Source organism: Lissotriton helveticus, chromosome 7 (assembly GCF_964261635.1).
Source record: "Lissotriton helveticus chromosome 7, aLisHel1.1, whole genome shotgun sequence".
Taxonomy (NCBI): Eukaryota; Metazoa; Chordata; class Amphibia; order Caudata; family Salamandridae; genus Lissotriton; species Lissotriton helveticus.
In genome coordinates this window covers 990,870,480-990,892,339 of record NC_136068.1, presented here as the reverse complement: position 1 = coordinate 990,892,339, position 21,860 = coordinate 990,870,480, and the positions used below count along the sequence as shown (strand labels likewise).

Below are 21,860 nucleotides of genomic sequence, written 5' to 3'. Positions count from 1 at the left end.
TTCTAGGGACTCCAATAGATCTCTGCACTCAAATGCCTCTTCTCAGAGGAGAAGGATTTCTCCCCAGAGGAGATTGACTTCCCCTCAGAGAAGAGAACATGAAGCAAGGATGAAACAGGCTAATCTAAGGATTGAAAGGGAAGAACTTGCCCTGGCCAAAGAGAAGCTTGCCTTTGCTAGAGAGCAGCAGATGAGTGGGTCAGTTCCCACTGGTGGCAGCAATCTCCCTGGAGATAAAGAAAGGAGTTTAGATACTAAACACCTGAGTAAGATAGTGCCCCCCTTTAAACAAGGGGATGACATCCACAAATGGATGGCTGCTTTGGAGAGGGCCTGCACTGTCCAGGGCATCCCCCAAAGTCAGTGGGCAGCTATACTGTGGCTCTCATTTGAAGGCAAAGGTAGAGATAAGCTCCTCACTACTAGAGTTGAGGATGCTAACAATTACCAAGTCCTGAAAAATACACTGGTTGATGGGTTTGGCTTAACCACTGAGCAGTACAGGTTGCTGTTCAGGGATACCCAGAAAACTCAGTCTCAGGATTGGTCTGACTTTATGGATTGTGCCACTAAGGCTTTGGAAGGCTGGTTGCTGGGCAGTAAGGTTACTGATTATACAGGGTTGTACAATCTGATCATGAGAGAGCAGATTTTAAATAACTGTCAGAACCAGTTGTTGCATCAGCACCTTGTTGTCTCCGATCTGACCTCTCCCCAAGAATTGGGAAAGAAGGCAGACAGATGGGTCAGAACAAGGGTCAAGCAGAACCAGACTCAGAACCAGGGTGGTCAGAAGAAAGCAGACCAAAAGGGTAGTAACAAGAGTGAACAAAATGACCAGAAGTCTTCAACAGGTCCCCAACAAACCAATGAGGGTGGGGGTCAGGCTTCACAGCAGAAAAAGAAGACTCCAGAAGGCCAGTCAAAAAGGTGGTGCCAATACTGTAAAAGTAAGTCTCACTGGTTTAGTGAGTGCACCAAGAGAGGAGGGCAAACTCCTACCACTACAGCCCCTAAGGCAACTGCACCCCCTAGTACAGTCAGTAGTGGTAGTGCACCTCCCAAGGGAATAGTTGGGTTAACCTTGGGAACTGAGGGGTCTGACAACTTAGTTGGCATACTCACTCAGGCTGTCCTTGTCTGTACAGGGGATGTGGATATATCCTCTGATGCCAGTCCCAATACTTTGGGAAAATACAGGCAGACACCTTTAATTAATGGAAAAATGGCTCAGGCCTACAGGGACACTTGTGCCAGTATCACAATGGTGACGCCTAACTTTGTGGACCCTGGACAGATCATGCTAGGTCCAGAGTACCTAGTGACCAATGCCAGCAATGTCACTACCCACCATAGTATGGCAATTGTTGATTTCTCCTGGGGAGGGGTAAGTGGCCCAAAGAAGGTTGTGGTTAGTTCAGACCTCCCAGTAGAATGTCTGTTGGGCAATGATTTGGAAACATCCCTATGGTCAGAAGTGGAGCAGAGGACTCACATGGAAATGTTAGGCTTGCCAGCACATGTCCTTGCTGTGACTAGGTCACAGGCCAAAAGATGCCCCACTGAACAGGTGCTGGATCCTAGAACAATGGACCAGACACCTCCCAAGAAGAGGAGCAGTAGGGTTAAGGCATTGCCTTCCCCCTTGCCCCAGGTTGTGGATCAAGTCTCTGAGGAGGCTGATCTCAAAGAACCGAGGGAAACTGAGCCTAAAGAGCTTGAACCTGATCTGGTTGAGTTTCTGGGCTCAGGGGGACCCTCCAGGGAAGACCTGGGGAAGGCACAGTTAGACTGCCCCTCCCTTGAACCCCTCAGACAGCAGGCTGCTGCTGAGGCTGCAGGGAATGCCACAGGTACCCACAAGGTATACTGGGATGATGGACTCCTGTACTCTGAGTCAAGAGACCCCAAGCCTGGTACAACCAGGGGGCTGGTCATCCCCTTGTCTCAGAGAGGTTTCCTTCTTACCTTGGCCCATGAAATTCCCCTTGCAGGTCACTTAGGCCAGAACAAGACGTGGGACAGACTTGTCACACACTTTCACTGGCCTCACATGAGTGAAGATACCAAGGAGTTTTGTCGCTCCTGTGTCACTTGCCAAGCCAGTGGCAAGTCAGGTGGCACAACAAAGCCCCCCCTCATACCACTACCTGTGGTGGGGGTACCCTTTGAGAGAGTGGGGATTGACATTGTTGGTCCAATGGAACCCCAGACAGCATCAGGGCACAAGTCTATACTGGTGGTGGTGGACCATGCCACCAGGTATCCTGAAGCTATACCCCTTAGGACCACTACAGCACCTGTTGTGGCAAGAGCCCTAATTGGCGTGTTCTCCAGAGTGGGCTTCCCTAAGGAGGTTGTTTCTGACAGAGGTGCAAACTTCATGTCAGGATATCTGACTGCAATGTGGAAGGAGTGTGGTGTCAACTACAAGTTCACCACACCCTATCACCCACAGTGCAATGGGCTTGTTGAGAGATTCAACAGGACCCTCAAAGGGATGATTCATGGACTACCTGAACCTCTCAGGAGGAGATGGGATGTCCCGATACCCTGCCTCTTGTTTGCTTACAGAGAGGTCCCACAGAAGGGGGTTGGCTACAGCCCTTTTGAGCTTCTGTTTGGGCATCCTGTGAGAGGACCCCTTTGTTTGGTAAAGGAAGGATGGGAGAGACCTCTCAAAAAGCCTGGAACAAACATTGTGGACTATGTACTTGGTCTCCGCTCCAGGATGGCTGAGTATATGGAAAAGGCATCTAAAAACCTTGAGGCAAGCCAAGAACTCCAAAAAGCTTGGCATGACCAAAAGGCTGTCCTGACTGTGTACAAGCCTGGACAGAAGGTGTGGGTGCTGGAGCCAGTGGCCCCAGCAGCACCCAAAGACAAATGGTCTGGGCCCCACACAATCATTGAGCAAAAGGGAGAGGTCACCTACCTGGTGGACCTTGGAACTCCCAGGAGCCCCCTCAGGGTGCTCCATGTAAACAGGCTCAAGGCATATGTCAACAGGAAGGACATGGGCTTGCTCATGGCCACAGATGAGGGACAGGAGGAAGAGAGTGACCCTCTCCCAGACCTGCTCACTCAGAATCCTGATGATGGATCAGTAGATGGTGTCGTCTTTTGTGGAAGCCTCTCTGAACATCAGCAACAGGATTGTAGACAGGTTCTGCAATCCTTTAGACATATGTTCTGTCTGACACCCAGCCAAACTGATTGGTGTACCCATGAGGTTGACACTGGAGACAGTCTGCCTGTCAAGAGTAAAATCTACAGACAGCCTGATCATGTCAGAGACTGCATCAAGACAGAAGTGCAGAAAATGTTGGAGCTGGGAGATATTGAGCCCTCAGATAGCCCTTGGGCTAGCCCAGTAGTTCTAGTGCCAAAGCCTCACACCCAGGGTGGTAAGAAAGAGATGAGGTTTTGCGTAGACTACAGAGGCCTCAATGCAGTCCCTAAGACTGATGCCCACCCAATACCAAGAGCAGATGAACTTATAGATAGATTGGCTTCTGCCAACTACTTAAGTACATTTGCCCTGACAGCTGGGTATTGGCAAATCAGGTTAGCTGAGGAAGCCAAACCCAAGACAGCATTTTATACCCCTGGTGGGCATTATCAGTTTGTGGTAATGCCCTTTGGTTTGAAAAATGCACCTGCCACCTTCCAAAGGCTGGTGAATCAAGTTCTCACTGGGTTGGATGACTTCTGTGCAGCCTATCTTGACGATATAGCTGTCTTTAGCTCCACCTGGGAGGATCACCTGGTCCACCTGAGGAAAGTGTTAGAGGCACTGCAAAAGGCAGGTCTCACTATCAAGGCCACCAAGTGCCAGATAGGGCAGACACAGGTTGTATACCTGGGCCACCTTGTAGGTGGAGGCCAGTTTCAGCCATTGGAGAGCAAGATACAGGCCATCCAGGACTGGGCTCCTCCAACCACCCAGACTCAGGTTCGAGCTTTCTTGGGCCTGACTGGTTACTATAGAAAATTTGTCAAGAATTATGGGTCCATTGTGACTCCACTTAATGACCTGACAAGTAAAAAGATGCCAAAGAAAGTTCAGTGGACAGCAAGCTGTCAGAAAGCATTCAATGACCTAAAGCAGGCCATGTGCACAGCACCTATCCTAAAGCGTCCAGACTACTCCAAAACATTCATTGTCCAAACAGATGCTTCTGAGTTGGGTGTGGGAGCTGTTCTATCTCAGCTGAATTTTGATGGTAACGACCAGCCCATTGCTTTTATTAGCAGAAGGCTGACCCCCAGTGAGAAAAATTGGTCAGCTATTGAGAGGGAGGCCTTTGCTGTGGTTTGGGCACTGAAGAAGTTGAGGTCCTACTTGTTTGGCACTCACTTCAAGATTCAGACCGACCATAAGCCCCTCTTGTGGCTAAATCAGATGAAGAGTGAAAACCCCAAACTACTTAGGTGGTCCATTTCCCTACAGGGGATAGATTTTACAGTGGAGCATAGACCTGGTACTGATCATGGCAATGCTGATGGGCTCTCCAGGTATTTCCACTTAGAGCAAGAAGACTCACCTGGTCAAGGTTAGCTTATTGTCCCAAAGTTTGGGGGGAGGGGGTCATGTAGGAGAGTAGGGTCTGCAATCCTATGATCACCCAGATTTTTGCTTTTTGCTTCACTGGTTTACGACTTTCCCTGGCTGTGGGCCTGCTAATCAGAACCACAGCCTAGCTGTTCTCTCTATTCCAAATTGTACCCAGGTACTGAATTGGCACTGGGCCCTCTCTTGTGTCCCTGTAACCAGGGCAGAGGTGTACCCAGAGGTCTCCCAGGGGCTGCAGCATGTATTATGCCACCCTTGGGCTGACTAACTAAAACAGACACAACTGGCTGCTTGACAGCTGGGGCAAGGTGGTGTACACACCCTTTGCTTTAGATATAGTATTCCTATATCTAACCCTAAAATGGACACATATATTCCGATCAGTCACTCCTATGGCAGGCCTTATCAATCCTGAAGGCAGAGTGCTTGGAATAATGTGAGATGGTGCTCTGGCATGAGCTGAGCCCGTTTGCAGCTTGCGGAACCAAGTCCTAATAGCTGTTCCATGATAACGCTATACCATATACTCTTAAGTGCATTATGTACCTCGCGGTCATATGCTAACTTTGGTATAGCATTATCAAAACATGTCGAGTAAGGGGTCATACGAATTGGAATACTAACCCCTCGCCAATTCTGGCGACGGGGTTAGCATTCCACCCTTCTAGAGGGACACGACATGTATGTAGCTGTAACCCCGGTTAAAGTTAACTCAAGCCTCAGCTCCACAAAATGGATGCTGCCACCACAGACACAAGTCTGCCCTCCTGCTGCTGGGAGTCCTTCCAGCAACGGAGGACTGGACAAAGGGTTTCCTGTCAGGGGCGGTGCCAGCACCATCCCAGACAGGATTTTGTGTATCCCAGGTAGGCAGGGCTTTAGAGGAAGGTGACTGCAAGTGGCACCTCGGTGCTCACTATGTATAGGCCGGCTCAAACCAGTTCTGGGGGCACACCAGCCCCTGAGCTGGGGAGAGACCGGACAAAGGAGAGGGGTGTAACCACCCCCCTCCTAGTCCCACCCATAGGGCAGGACTTAGTCGCGTGCCAGCCCCTTTTCTCAGGATAAAGGTAGGAGCAGGCCCCCTTCCAAATTAGATCATCTTTGAATCCTGAAACTACTTTCCACGAAAGGAACTCAAGACTTCTTCCCAAGATTTCTCCCTTGTGACTGAGGAGTAGTCACCCTGCAGCAGCAGGCACCATCCAAGCATCGCGGTCTGCTGTAAGTCTCTCCTCCGGATCAAGACTGCCCAGCTCGACGAGAACCGGCTTCCCTGGCACCTCTGACCTCTACCTGCATCATCAGCCCAGCTGAGATTCGTGGGTGTGACGAGACCTTGAGGGACCGGCCATCTTCAAGACTGCACGACGCTTGCCCAGCACGACTACTGAGGGATCCTCACGTGAGTGCTTTGGGGTTCGAGAAGCCCCGACCCTGAGCAGCTCCAGCACCGAAGTCCAGCCCCCTTGCATCCACGAGATCTGCGTGGGGCCCTTCTGCTCTTTGCTGCTCACCGCGTTGTCCAGGTCGCTTGCCCGTTGGCTAGTGGCCCTTCTGACGACGAACCACGACGACAACACGGCTGGTCTGGTTGCTCCAGACTGGCCCTTGCTCCCCTCCAACAGAGGAGCACCCCGGACCCTCCTGGTCCACTCCAGACGCCATTTTGAGTCCACCGCGTGGGCTTGCATTTGCCAAGAGTTGTTGCCCCAATCCTGGGTCCAGCGACGTCGACTGCAGATACCTTCGTGGGACAGCTCGCCCCTCCATCCTGGTCGCCGACAACGCCTCCTGGTCCGAGAGACTGCAGAGCCCAGCGTCGCCCACTCACCTGGTCGAGGTGACTTCGTCCGGTGCCATCCTGGTGCCCACCTAATCACTGGCTAGTGATTCAGAACTTGGTCCCCTCTGCTTACAGGTATCCATCTTCATCGATCCAGGCTTGGATCACCACGAACTTCATCACTGGTCGCCTGCCAACAACTTCTTCCTTCAGGCTCCATAGACTGCAACGAGGATTCCCGATGTCTTTTCAGACCTATGCAGCCGCAGCCCCTGGGCTAGGTAACCTGAGCATTTCGGTGCTCCAGCATAGCTTAACTATCTAAGTGTCCAGATCCTTTGTCGTTTCAGCTCTAACTAGTCGGATTCGTCCGATAACACTAACTTTGCATTTTACTAGGATCCATAGACTTTGTCCCGCATTACGCGTGAGAGTTCCCACTCTGCACACGACGTCCCTAGGCCTCCTGCTTGTAATCTGAAGGTTCAGTAGAATAGTCCTAGCGATCCCAAAGCCTATGAGAGTAGTACTTACCTGCTAGTAATTTCGCATTCCACTTTTGTAATATATGGTTTTTCGTGCCCCTCGGGCATTTGTGTAAATTGTGCGACTTTCAGTATTTTCTTAAGAGTTTTGTGTTGTGCTTAGCTCCCTGACTCATAAAAAGTTCAGGGTAGTCTTGTTATAAATAAATATACTTTATTTTCATAACAACTTGTGTGGTGTCCTTTCACTTGGTGTTCAAGGGGTAAATGTGATGGTAAAACAGCTGGCTTAACACGCCCTCTAGAGTTTAGCCTAAAGACTGCTCTTGTCCATGCTACTAGGATAGCTGGTCTATCAGGTTGACTTACAACCAATCATCAATAAGGGTCGTTGGAATGATACATAGTGATCACTAGAAAAGTGAGCACTGCATATCAGGCCAACTTCTCACACTGAAGATAACCACATGGCTATCGTTGCTTTCGTCACAGCTTGTCCCAGCGCAACTGGACCATAAGCAATAAATAACTGGTTAGATTTCCTTCTCTCTTTAGTTTTCAGAAGATAGAACTTTAGATAACGTTTCACATCCAGAGAGTGTAGGGCCTTTTCTGCCGTTGTGACAGGATCCGGGAAAAAAGTCTTTAACTTAACCGGCTGGTTTAAATGAAAATGAGATGGTACTTTAGGAATGAATTTTGGATTTGTTCTCAAGGTGGCATAATCCTTAGAGAAATGAAGGAAAGGTTCCGAAATGGTGAAAGCCTGAATCTCACTCACCCTCCGGTGAGAGCTAGTAAATAGCCACTTTCCAGGTTAAAATTTTTAATTCAGCTCTATGAATAGGTTCGAAAGGCCTCCTCATTAACTGGGACAAGACAATATTGAGATCCCACTCAGGAGGTGAAAGTCGAATTGGAGGAAAGGCGCGAAACAACCCTTTCCGAAATTGCTTTATCAGTGAGGAAGAACATAGTGAAGGCTTGTTCGAGCTTCTTCGGAATCGGGATATGGCGGTAAGATGCACTTTAATAGAAGAGAACACTAGACCCGCCTTGGCTAGTGAAAGCAAGTAAGGTAGGATATCTTCAGGTGGAGCTTGAAGAGGATGGATATTATTTGCTTCGCAACAACAGAAGCGTTTCCATTTGAAACGGTACATTCTGATAGTACTCTGAGCACGGGCTTGAGACAGAATTGCTCTAGTCTGCAGAAATCTTGAGATCTTTAATCTTTAGGAAGTCAGGAGCCAGGCGTGCAAGTGCAGCGCTTGTGGATCCGGGTGCAGAATCTGACCTCCTTCCCTTGACAACATGGCAAGTGTTGGCTTGAGACGAATTAGAGGCTGTTGAGATAGCAGGAGCAGTTCCTGGAACCAGTACTGTCTCGGCCAGCGAGGAGCAATGAGGAGAAGAGTGCAATGTTCCATCTTCATCTCTTGCAGAATCCTTGGGATTAACGGTATCGGTATTAACGGTATCGGGGGAAAAGCGTATGCATAGATTCCTGACCATCTCATGGACAGGGTATTCCCTCGTGACCCCCTTGAGGAAATCTGCTGGCGTAATACAGGCATTTGCTGTTCTGTTGCGTCGCAAACAGATCTAGAGTTGGTGTGCCCCATCTCTGAAAGATCTGAAAGATCTTGTTCACCTGTTCTTGTTCCAGCTCCCATTCATGGCAACCTGCGAGGGATCTGCTGAGGTTGTCGGCTAGAGTTTTGAACCCCCTTTACATGCTCCGCTCTGAGAGTTATGCCGTGTTGTATAACCCACTCCCACACCTCTTGAGCTTCCTGCGACCGAGATAGAGATCTCGTTCCCCCTTGCTTGTTGATGTAAAACATGCTTGTGGTATTGTCCGTACGCACCAGCACTAAAGAATTTGCAATTCTCGGAAGGAACGCTTGCAGAGAAAGGAAAATGGCTCTTAATTCGAGACTGTTGATGTGTTTCTGCCGATATTGATGAGTCCATCTGCCTTGAATCTGGAAGTCCTGGAGATGGCCTCCCCATCCTTCCATGGATGCATCCATGGTCAGAATGAACTCAGGAAGGGTTTGAAGAAATGTTAGACCAGGAGACAGATTGCTTTCTTTTGACCACCATTGAAGAGTATGCTTTATTCTGGGTGTCACTTTTATGCGATCGTCGAAAGACCCTCCTATTTGTTGCCATTGTCGGTGCAACTCCTCTTGCAGTGGCCTCATCCTGAGTCTTGCGAAGGGGACTAGACTGATCGCTGAAGAGCACATCCCTAGAAGAGACGCATATGTTCGGACAGAAAGTGACTTTCTTGTTGAGATTTGCCTTGCCAGTTTTTGAAGTTTGTTCTGCCGTTCCTGAGACAAGAACGCTTTGCACTGTTGGGTGTCCAGTGAAGCTCCCAGAAAGGTTAACACCTGTAGGGGTTGCAATTGCGATTTCTTTGCATTGAGAGTGAGGCCTGGATTTGAGAATAGACGAAGGGCGCTTCGGACCGCTTGTCTTGTGATCTGTTTTCGATGGTTCTTTGAGCAGCCAATCGTCGAGATATGGGAAGACCTGCATCCCCTGGGACCTCAATGTTGCAGAAACTGGGGCCAAACATTTTGTGAATATTCTTGGTGCCGATTTCAGCCCGAATGGGAGCACCTTGAATTGAAAGTGGATGCCAGCCACTGTGAACCGTAGGTATTTGCGATGTTTGGGGTGTATAGGAATATGGAAGTAAGCGTCTTCCAAGTCCAGAGAAGCCATAAAATCTCCTTTGTTGAGACAATTGAGCACATCTGCCAATGTCACCATGCGAAAACTCTGTTTCTTCAAGAATTTGTTGAGTTTGCGCAGATCAAGAATCGGGCGCCACTCTCCCAACTTTTTCTTTATAAGGAAGAAGCGAGAGTAGAATCCTCTTCCTTTCTGCGAGATTGGAACCTTCTCTATCGTATTCTTCCGAAACATGTTTAAGGGCTCTTTGAACATTAAGTGAAGACGAGGGGAGGGGGACCCTTGGGTGGGGTCGTAGGTGGTTTCTTTACGAACTCCAGAGTGTGTCCTCTTTCCACTAGGTCGAGGACCCACTGGTCCGATGTGATGTTCCGCCATTGTTGGTTAAAGGCGGAGATCTTCGCGCTCACAGGGAGGGAAGTATTGTGGACTGGCGTCCGGCATAGCTCATTGACGTTTGTTTGAATCTCGTCCTTGATTATTTAATCTTGGTCTTTCTCCCTGACGAGAGAAATTGCTGGAGGAAGATTGCCTGTATGAAGACTGGTAATACGGTTGCTTATACTGCGACTGGTATTGCCTGTTCTGTTGATTGTGGTAATTATACTCTGGAAGAAAATCCACGACCTCTTGCTCCTCTAAAAGAACCTCTTTTATATTGCAGGGTACCAAGCGATTTTGCGGTGTCTGTATCCGTCTTGATGGTTAGTAAGGCGTCATCAATGTGCTTACCGAAGAGCGAGTCCCCGTCGTAAGCCATATCGAGGATTATTGTTTGCACCTCAGGTCTGAAGGAGGTTGCTCTGAGCCAGCCCTGTCGTCTGAACACCGCAGCACCCGCTATCTGACGAAAGTTAGTGTTTGCGATGTCTAGGGCGCAATCTTATTTCTGAAGCCGCCCGCTCTCCTTCAAGCACTATTTTAAGTACTTCTTGCTGACGATTTTTCGGTATCAATTCTATGAATTCAGATAGTTCTGAGCACATCTGTCGGTCATAGCGGGCAAGAATCGCAAGAGCATTTGCTGCCTTGATGGAGGATGCTGTATTGGTGGAGAACTTCTTGCCTATTAGATCCAATCTCCTACCCTCTTTGTCCGGTGGTGTTGAGATTGGAGTGGATGGATTTTTGGACCTCTGTTGAGCAGCTTGGGATATCACAGAGTCCGGACATGGGTGGCCCACCAAACAAGATGGAGTGTCTGGGGGTGCTATATACTTCTCAATACGAGGAAGGACTGCCGGGATAGAAGCGGGTGTCTTCATAATCTTAAGACCTTCCTTCCAAATAAATTCTATAATGGGTATGGCCCTGGTGATCTTCCTATACCCCTCTTTAAAGTCGTGCAAAAAACATTCAGACTGCTCAATAGTAAGTGGTAGTTCAAATCTTGTAGCAGCCCTTTGCATGATATTGTGAAAGCCGCCAATGTCCTCCTGCAGAGAATCAGAGGGTTGCGGAAAAGGAGGGGAAGGCATGGGTATTACATAGTCCTCCCACAGATCCGCAGGTGTGTCGTCATGAGGCAACTCGCCTTCTTCTCTTCCATCCTCATCCGACGAGGAAGTATCCCGATCCTCTTGTGGTGTAGGTTCTGCAGTGTGTCTTGGCGACACTGGAGGCTGCGGTGGTGGAGGCGTAGGTACGTCCACTGGTACCGGAGGTACAATTGGCATGGACGGTGTAGGTGGGAACCTTTGGCGATAGCCTGCCAACATGGCCTGTAAGTCCTGTATCAACGAAGGAGGAAGATGACTTGACTCCTCCGAACGTGGAGCTCTGTATGGTTGTCTATAGAAAGGTGTAGACAAATCTTCTTGGTAGTAATGCTGCTGTATATCTTCTTCTTCATCCTCATCCTGACATTTTATTTGTAATTCGGATGGATGGCGTGCAATCCCAAAGGGACCTTCATCATCCCCATCATCCTCATCAGATTCCTCTTCTTCCACATATGTTTGTAAAAACTGCGATGGTAGCAGTGGAGAAATATTGGGAGTAGTCTTGCCTATGATAGGTTTTTATCTGAAAATGAGTATATGCTATAGGTGAGGCATGAGACACCTGAGGTAGAGAAGGCCAGGGTCTTGCAGGCGGAGTCTTAGTGATGACTTGACTCTTTGCTGGAATGGCCGTCGACGAGCTCGTTGTCGACGGACTCTTCGTCGACGGGGCCTTCGTCGTCGAGGTTGTCGTCGTCGAGGTTGTCGTCATCGTCGAGGTTGTCGTCATCGTCGAGGTTGTCGTCATCGTCGAGGTTGTCGTCGTCGTCGAAGCGGTCGTCGATGGGCTCTTCTTAGATGATCCATTCGGCGACGGGCTCTTCTTAGATGATCCATTCGGCGACAGGGCTCCTCGTCGACGAGATCTTAGTCGTCGACGGGCTCTTCGTCGACGATGAATTTGACGTCGACGGGGCTTTTGCCAATGATGACTTCGAAGAGATTAAAGAAATATCCTTAGCCCCTGAAGATTTCTTTGAAGAAACCGTGGCTGACACAATTGGTGAAGAAATAGCAGAGATAGACACCGTAGCCGAAGAGATTGAGGTGGTAGAAGTCACAGAGACTGTGTGAGAAGACACCAGAGAAACAGTTTTCGTCTGTGCTTTACTCACAGTTTTAGATGAAGATCCTGAAAGCGGAGAAGCTGGAGATTCAAGAGGAGGAGAGGATAACCTTTTTGAGGGTTCAGAAGCTCTATGAGAGGATTTGTGTTGTTTTTGCCTCTCAGGAGAAGAGCTATCTCTAGATCTGGCTCTTTTGCTGGATGTAGAAGCTCTGTCCTCATCATCTGTGGAAGATGATTTGAGCCAAAGAAGAACCCTTGCCTGCCTGTCCCTGATGGTCTTGGCAGGGAAGGTGCGGCAAATCCTGCAATCCTTCACAGTATGATTGGGATGCAGGCAGTAGATGCAGTTCTTATGCTGATCATCTACATGGACCCTCTTTTTATCACAGGGTCTGCAGGCCTTGAAAAGGGCTTTCTTCTCAGACATTCTGTAGAAAAAAGTTGAACTGAGTAGGCACTCAGGGAGACTCCCTTCCACACGACGTGCGGTGAAAATCTGAGGAGAACTGCCTCTGCTGGGAAGGTTCTGGAGGGTGCTGACAGCGGATTGGTTGGAACTACTTTCAGTTCTTTTCATATAAAGAGGAAGATAGGCTGCTAAGTTTTGGGCCTTTTGGGGCCTATAGTCTTGTCAGCCTACTACAGATTATTCTAAGGCACTGCTTTTGTATTGAATATGCTACTTACCAGTATGCATCTGTTCTTGGCATGTAGGGCTGCTAACATTCATATCTTAGCATTAGATCGCCGCCTAGTGTTGGGTCCGGATGATCGCACATTGTTGTCCTGGAAGAGTCTTCGAAGTATCCTGAGATAGGTGGCTCCTCCCCTGGACTACAGTGCGCATGGGCATCGGCTCCATCCCCAGATTGTTTTTCGCCATTGTGGCAGAAGATGGAGTGAAAAGTGTAAAGGATGTCCATGCTAATGACTGAATACAATAGTATATCTGCAGCTGCAACAGGCACCGGGGAGGAGGGTGGGCGATATGAATGTTAGCAGCCCTACATGCCAAGAACAGATGCATACTGGTAAGTAGCATATTCAGTTCGAGGCATGTGGGCTGCTAAATTCATATCTTAGCATAGAATACATAGCAGTCCCTCCATCAGCGGCGGTTGCCCGTGCCAGCTGCAGAAACCTGAAAGAGTGTCTTGAGAACAGCCTGTCCTACAGCAGCTTGCTGCTTGGAATGCACATCAACACAGTAGTGTTTCGTAAAGGTATGTGGTGTAACCCACGTGGCTGCTCTGCAAATGTCCTCTAAAGGAATGTTCCCTAGGAAAGCCATGGATGCCCCCAATTTGCGTGTGGAGTGCGCCCTTGGGGGTATCGTTAGAGTGCGCTTGGCCTTTTGATAACATATTTGGATGCACTTAACAATCCACCTGGCTATTCCTGCTTTGGAAATAGGGTTGCCTTTGTGTTGTGGTGCGAAGGCAACACAAAGTTGTTTTGTTTTTCTAAAGGGTTGTGTCCTGTCTATGTAGTACATCAACGCCCTCCGTACATCTAAGGTATGGAGCATTCTTTCCGCCACCGTTTGTGGGTTTTGAAAGAATGCCGGCAAGTCAATAGTTTGGTTGAGATGAAACTGTGACACCACCTTCGGAAGGAATTTGGGGTTAGTGCGTAGCACCAGCCTATTTGCATGAATCTGAATGAAAGGCTCTTGGATTGTGAGCGCTTGTAGCTCACTAACACGCCTCAGCGACGTAATAGCTATCAGGAAAGCTGCTTTCCACGTTAGGAACTGGAGTTCACACGAGTGCAGTGGCTCAAAAGGTGGTCCCATCAGTCTGGTGAGGACCACATTAAGGTTCCACACCGGAGCTGGTGGTGTTCTTGGGGGAACGACTCGTTTCAGACCTTCAAGGAAAGCTTTAATGGCAGGGACTATTAAGACAGAGAGGTGCTGCCTGTTCTGAAGATAAGCCGCTATGGCGGATAGATGTATCCGAATGGAAGTGTACGCTAGATTGCACTTGTAAAGATGCAACAGATAGCAAATGATGTTAGGGATAGATGCATCTAGCGGGTTGATGTCATTGGCTGTACAGTAAATAACAAAACGCTTCCATTTCACAGCATAGCATGCTCTGGTTGTTGGCTTCCTTGCCTCCTTGATGATGTTCATGCATTCTGGAGGTAGGTTAAGGTATCCAAACTCTAGGACTTCAGGAGCCAGATCGCCAGGTTGAGCTGTTGCGGATCTGGATGCTGAATTTCTCCATGGTTCTGCGTCAAAAGTCTGGGCGTGAGGCGCAGTCTTTGATGCGGCACCACTGAGAGTTCGAGGAACGTGGTGTACCATGCTTGGCGCGCCCACGTTGGAGCAACTAGGATGAGAGTCATCGTGTGTTGCCTTAGCTTTCTTGCCACCAGCGGTATCAGAGGGGCTGGCGGAAAAGCGTACGCAAATTTGCCTGACCAGTTCATCCATATCGCATTCCCCTGCGACTGTGGGTGAGGGAACCTGGCGGCAAAGTGTTGGCATTTTGCGTTTTCTTTTGTGGCAAACAGGTCTATCTCCGGATGACCCCACTGCTGGAAGTAGGGGCGGAGTACAGATGGGTGTAACTCCCACTCGTGCATTTGATGGCTGTATCTGCTGAGCAGATCCGCCATCTGATTGTCCTTTCCCGGGAGGTGTTCTGCCATGAGGAAAATGTTCCTCTGAATGGCCCACTTCCACATGCTCTGAGCCAGATATGAGAGCTGTGGCGAGCGGGTGCCTCCCTGCTTTTGAATGTAGTACATCGCGGTCATGTTGTCCATCCGGACTAACACTATCTTGTTGCACAGATGTACAATGAAGGACTTGATCGCCATGAAGATTGCCATCAGTTCCAGATAGTTGATGTGCATCTTCTGTTGCTGCGTTGTCCATAGTCCCTGCACTGTGTAAGTGAGCAGATGAGCTCCCCATCCCTGGAGAGATGCGTCCGTTGTCAGGATAATCTGTGGCACTGGCTCTTGGAACAGTCGGCCCTTGCAAAGGTTGTGTGGAGTCCACCAATGCAGAGAGTCGTATGCCCGACTGGTAACCAACACTAGGTCTGTTAAATTTCCCTGAGCCTGTGTCCACTGATTTGCTAAGCACTCCTGGAGCGGGCGCATATGTAACCGTGCGTGAGGGACTATGAAGATGCAGGAGGCCATCATGCCTATCAACTGCATGAACACCCTCGCTGGAAGCGAGTGTTGTGGTCTGAACTTCTGGATCAGAGACTGCATGCTGTCTATCCTGACTTGGTTTGGTTGAGCCATGGCCGTCAGGGTATTGATCGTCGCACCTAGAAACTGCCGTACATGTGCCGGCTGAAGATGCGACTTTGGGTAGTTCAACGAGAAACCTAGATTGTGAAGGAGGTGAATAGTGGTCGACATGTCCGCGGCGCACTGCTGTTCCGACTTGGCTTGAACGAGCCAGTCGTCCAGGTAGGGGTAGACATGGATGTTCTGCCTCCTGAGGTGCGCTGCCACTGTCGCCAGACACTTGGTAAACACCCTTGGGGCTGTGGTGACACCGAAGGGTAGAACCTTGAACTGGTAATGCTTGCCTTGGATAGTGAACCTGAGGTATTTCCTGTGGGACAGGTGTAGTGGAATGTGGAAATAAGCATCCTTGAGATCTAAGGTTGCTAAGAAGTCCCCTTGGTTTAACAAGGGAAGAATCTGTTGCAGTGTAAGCATATGGAAATGTTCCGATAGTATGTACAGGTTGAGGGGACGTAGATCTAGAATGGGTCTGAGAGATCCGTCCTTCTTTGGAATAAGGAAGTAAAGGGAATATACCCCTGTGCCTTTCTCTCCCACCGGCACGAGCTCGATTGCGCCTTTGTGCAGCATCGCCACTACTTCCTGCTGCAATAAGTGCAAGTGCTCTGCGGACATAGGCCTTTGCCTTGGTGGAATGTCGGGTGGAGTAGATTTCAACTCTAGGCAATAACCATACTGGATTAGTTGTCGCACCCACCTGTCTGTGGTGAGGTTTCTCCAGACGGGCAGGAACCGCTGCAGTCTCCCCCCGACAGGTGTTAAGTGGTCGGGGGCAGTGACAGAGAGTCACTGTTTGCTTGGGGTAGAGGAGCGGGAGTTGTTGTTTCCTCTGCCGCGACCTCTGTTGCTGTTATTTCTGTAACCTCCCTTGTTTTGTTTTGTGAACGAGGATTGTGCTCCACCTCTGGAGAATTGCGATTGTTGACCCATTTGTCCTCTGGTGACTCCACGTGCACCTGAGCGACGAAAATTATTGCCACGAAACTGTTGAGATTGTAGGGCCCCCATGGACTTAGCAGTTTCTGTGTCTTTCTTTATCTTTTCGAGGGTGGTGTCAACATCTGGACCAAACAGTCTATCAGGATTGACTGGCTGATTAAGTATGGTTGTCTGGATATCAGGTTTAAACCCTGATATGCGGAGCCAAGCCTGTCGTCTCAGCATGACGCTAGTGTTGATTGCCCTAGCTGCTGTGTCTGCGGCGTCAAGTGCACACTTGATGGCTGCGTTGGAGATCAGTTTGCCTTCCTCTATAAGCAGTTTGGTGCCCTCTTGAAACTGCGGAGGCAGGTGTTGTACAATCTGCTCTAGGGTGTCATAATGCGCCCTATCGTAACGTGCTAAGAGTGCCTGTGTATTTGCGATACGCCAAAAGTTGGCAGCTTGTGCAGCTACTCTTTTGCCCCCTGCCTCTAGCACCTTGGACTCCTTGTCTGGGGGAGGAGCTTCACCCGTCGTCTGGGAGTTGGCCCGTTTTCTGGCATTTGCGACCACAAGAGAGTCCAGTGGCAACTGTCCCCGAATGTATGCAGGGTCTGCAGGTGCTGGTCTGTACTTTTTCTCTATACGTGGATTGACCACTCTCACTCTGGTAGGTTCTTTAAAGATGTCAGCTGCATGCTTGAGGACTCCCTTGAGCATAGGCAGTGTTTTTACAGTTCTTTCAGAGACTGAAAAAGTGTCAAAGAGAAAGTCTTCTTCCACTGGGTCAGTATGCATGTCTACATCATGATTAGCAGCTGCCCTTTCAATGAGTGCATGAAAACCTGCAGAATCCTCTGTTGGGGATGCTCGTGCACTGAAAGGCTGTGGGTCTTGCCCCACACTTTGGGCGCCCTGGTCACCAATGTCATCATATGAATCTGGTTGTGCATCTGGTTCATTGATGGGGAAGGTGTATTGGTCATCTTCATCATATCCCTCACCCTCAGAGTGTTCTGGTGAGGGAGTAGGGCTCCTTCTTGGAGGAGGCTGTATAGGTTCTATGAGGCCAGAAGCGTCCTGAGGGAACCTTTTCTTCTTTAGTGGGATGTCATAGGAGTCCACAGGCTCTGAAGTGATCCTCCTCTTGTATAGGGTTAATCTGCCTGTGTTGGCGTCGATGAAGTGCTCAGAATCGTCCTCTGATTCGAGTACTCGACTTGAAGGCACCCCTGCCGTTGAAGAATCCGACTTCTTTGGCGTCGATTTCGTAGAAAAAGCCTTCGGAGCCTCCTTTGGCGGCAGAAGGAAGAGAAGCTTACTCTTAGGCTTTGCCGTAGGGTCCTTCGGCGTCAGAGGCGATGGCATCGGAGCCGACGTAGAAGCGTCCTTTTCCCTGATTCTCTGTAGCGAAGCGGCGATGAGGGACGCTTCACCTACAGTGGCTTTTGGCGCTGACGAGGATGTCTTGACCTTCCCCTCGGATCCGACGTCATGGTGGCTCTTCTGAGTCTTGGACGCTGATGCAGTTGCCGCCGACCCAGAGTCCTTGGAGCGATGCGCAGATGTGCCAGCCTTCGATCCGTGTGCTTGTGTCGGCTCCGTCTCCACTACGCGACCGACTAACGGAGTCCCAGTCGGAACCGGAGCCGTCCCGCTGGCCTTGGCGTGCTTGGACGGTGTCGCAGCGGTTGATCCGTGCCGACCACCCTTAGTAGAGGATCCCTCCTCTGGCACCGATTTTGACCCTGTGGAATCGACCGATTTCTTCGACTTCTGTTGACCGGAGGCCGACGGAGTCGATGCGGCAGCGGGCGCAGTAGTTTTCTGTGTCCCGGCCGCCATTTTAGGGACGCTCGAGTCCACAAGTTTCGGTTTCGTTTTCGGGTCGGCCATTTTAGGTGTAGTCGATACCGTAGGTTTCGGTTTCGGTTTCGATTTCGATCCGGCCTGCCCAGCAAGTATGTCCGTGGCCGGGCCTGAAGGCGGGGCCGTGGCTTGCGGTACGGGGTCTTGGGTAAGGCCAACTGGGGATCCCGTGACCCGATCGGGATCCTCGAAACCTTCGGGGCATAGCTCGTCCCCTGAGCTATCTGCCGCGGCCCCATAAATCTCTTCGACGTCCCCTACCTCGTCGACGTATTCAAGGTCTTGACCCACGACTCAGTCGTCGTCTACCGGATCCGCCTCGACCTCCGTTTCGGGTGGGGATATTTGGAGATGATGACCCTGTTCATCTTCTTCTTGGTCGCCGAAGATGTTTTCTGGATCCGGGGCCGCTTGTCTGGCCTCTAGGCGCACCGCAGCTTGAGAGTCTTTTTAGACCTGAATTGTGCGCAGGCCTTGCACTTGCCGTCGTCATGGTCCGGTGAAAGGCATTTGTTACAGACCGGGTGCAGGTCTATATGTGGGTACTTAGACCCACAGAGCGGACAGAACTTAAACGGGCTCCGCTCCATGTTGAAAAGTTGCGGTCGTGTCGCGACGAGAAGGCCTCGATGTCCGAAGAGTGAAAAAACTCAGCTGAATCCGACTCCAAGAAACGGAAGAACTCGAGACCGTGCGCAAACAATACCGACGCTATGAATACAAGGCCTTTTGGCCTTAAAAAGTTAGTTTTACTCGGTTCCGACAGAGAGAAGTCGAGACCGCATCCGAACCCAATGGCGGAAAAAAACAATCTGGGGATGGAGCCGATGCCCATGCGCACTGTAGTCCAGGGGAGGAGCCACCTATCTCAGGATACTTCGAAGACTCTTCCAGGACAACAATGTGCGATCATCCGGACCCAACACTAGGCGGCGATCTAATGCTAAGATATGAATTTAGCAGCCCACATGCCTCGAACATATAATTACCGTGGGACTCCCGCCTCTGCGACGGTGAATGATTCAGGCATGTGAATCTATGAAAGATACCTCTAAACTGGATAACAAATATTACACAGAAGAGGATTACTCCTAGTTCCCCGTCACAGATGAATTCTCCGATACAGTGGACGCCTCCATAATCAAGGTTGTCTCATAGGCAGTGGCCCCACTGGAGGGGAAACTATTTGATAGGGCCCAACGGTGCCTACAACCCCTTCCCCTGAGGAAAGAACTCCTGGGCCCTTCAGCCCCCAAACCTCCAGGGTTGCCCAATGTACCCACAAAAGAACCCATGCAAACACCCTCAATCTTTGGGGGTAGACCTGGACACTTTCTCAAGACTGAAGAAGCAATTCTTAGACTCCAACCATCTCCTATGACCCCTGGAAGCCACACGCCTCCCCACCCCGAGTATGTAGTGCCACCCACCGATGGATCCCATATGGGATCAGAAAGCAAATCAGAGCATAAGCATTCCTGGAGACCGAATTCCATCCCTTCTTAGGCGTCCGATCCTGCCACAAAGGTTCCGAAGGAGCGGACTTTGACATGTTAGACCCATAGGAGCTCATGCACCCCGCTCCTCCGATTGGTGTCCGGGTCACAAATCAGGTCGTTTTGTGATAGATATGTGGACACCTGTGTTTTTGGTCCCAGGTTTGCCGACAAAGGGAACCTGAAAATCCCAGATATTTCTAAAAACTAGATACCCGTGGGAGTCCAGGGAGGTGTGGCTTGCGTTGATCCCTCAACATTATCCTTTCCAGAATCCACTGCAAACTTCAAATATTAACTAGAAAGTCACATTTCCTCTAATATCGGTGTAGGAAAGTTGTGGGATCACCGCATAGCACACATTTCCTACCACTCTGTGTTCCCCTCAGTCTCCAGATTAAAATGCAACCTGATTTCTATAATTGGGACAAGTGCCTATGGCATGGAAGGGCCAAAAACATGGCTGGAGGGATGGGGATAGGGGGGGGGGGGGGGGGGGGGGGCAAGGCAGGTCTAAAAGGGCAGTTTTTTAATACGTTTTTAGTCTGACGCTACTTTGGGCACCCATACAAGTGAGGTACCATTTTTCTGGGCAGACCAAGGATAACGCTGGGTGATAGGAGATTTGTTAAGAAGACAGAAAATCCGCGGGTCTATCTGAGCTAAAAAAAGGGAGAGCTCACGAGCACAGACGGTACAAACTAATATCTCCCAATCACAATTCAGGGAAGTCCTTTAAAGAGGGCGTAATCCCATGACCCACCGGGGGGCATGCTTCTTTATCTGGGATCTTCTCTTTGTTGCAATCCTAGTGCAACCAAGGGTTACAACCCCCTCACTGTGAGGGAGGAGCTCAGGGATGTTTTGTTTGCTCAAAGAGAGGGATCGACTAAGATCCACAAGAAGTGAAACACACAAAGCATTTAAAGGTGATGGTTGCAGTGAGTGTGGTGATATGTGAAGGGATCTAAAACTGACTACCAAGAGAGAAATAAGTTTATTAGGTCATTCTAGGTGTCAAGAATAAAAGCAGTGCATGTGCAGTTTACGAAATAATGACTGCACTAGTCCATATCCTATCCTGGCTGATGACGGCTGATAGCCAAAACCGGTCCTAGGATGTCGGATTCTGGTCCAGGGAAGACATGGCTTGGCAGTTCGGGCTGGACTGTTCCCACGAAGCACAGGGTCAAGGCTGATTTGCATATGGCCATGTCTGAACTGGGATGGCGTGGTGAGCAAAAGCACAATGGATTAAACCCAGATCTGTGACTGGGGGTGAATGTTTTCCCAATGTGCAACATTCCGTCCATCATCTTGTGGATTTTGCTGTTCGCAGTATGTGGGAAGGGTATGCCCAGACGTGGGTCCCGTGCACACTACGGCACTGGAGTCAAGCTATACTGGCTGATGACGGCTGATAGCCAGAAACCAGTCCTAGGATGCTTGATTCCACCGGTCCTAGGATGCTTGATTCCGGTCCAGGGAAGACATGGCTTGGCAGTTCGGGCTGGACTGTTCCAATGAGGCACAGGGTCAAGACTCATTTGTATATGGCCATGCCTGAACTGGGGCGGTGGAGTGCGCAAAATAAAGTTGGATTAAACCCAGATCTGTGACTGGCGGGGAATGTTTTGCCAATGTGCAACATTCCGTCCATCATCTTGTGTATTTCGCACCAGCCCATATAACAGGTCTCCATGTTTCAGCCATAATAATCAGTTTATGATCTTGGCCTTTATCCTGACCTAGAAGGTAGTCGCTACTGCGAAGTGAAAATAGAGTGATACAGGTGTCGATAAAATAGTGTATAAATGGTTGGAACAGATACAATCTACCCAATCTTGTGGTCTCAGTTTGTAGAGATATCACAAGTGACATCTCTCGTCAGGCCCGGGGTGCCGACGGAGAGAGAAGTGCCTCACAACCTGAGTTGTTGCCAGGTGAGGCGTTCACCCGTACACCACGGGTGACATCTGTATCCTTGTGATATCTCTACAAACTGAGACCACAAGATTGTGTAGGTTATATCTGTTCCAACCATATACTATTTTATCGACAGCAGATTCCAGATAAAGAGGGGTCCAGATAGTTTTGAGCTACATAAAGAACGCCTAAAGCAGTAATTTCTATGAAAAGCTGCTGCCCTAGCGATAACCGGATGA

General features: G+C 49.7%; 1 protein-coding gene across 4 annotated transcripts in view; it reads right to left on the bottom strand.

The window, feature by feature from the left end:
* Positions 1 to 21,860, bottom strand: part of G3BP1 (G3BP stress granule assembly factor 1) — a 509,287-nt gene that overhangs the window by 410,510 nt on the left and 76,917 nt on the right. The window lies entirely within an intron of this gene.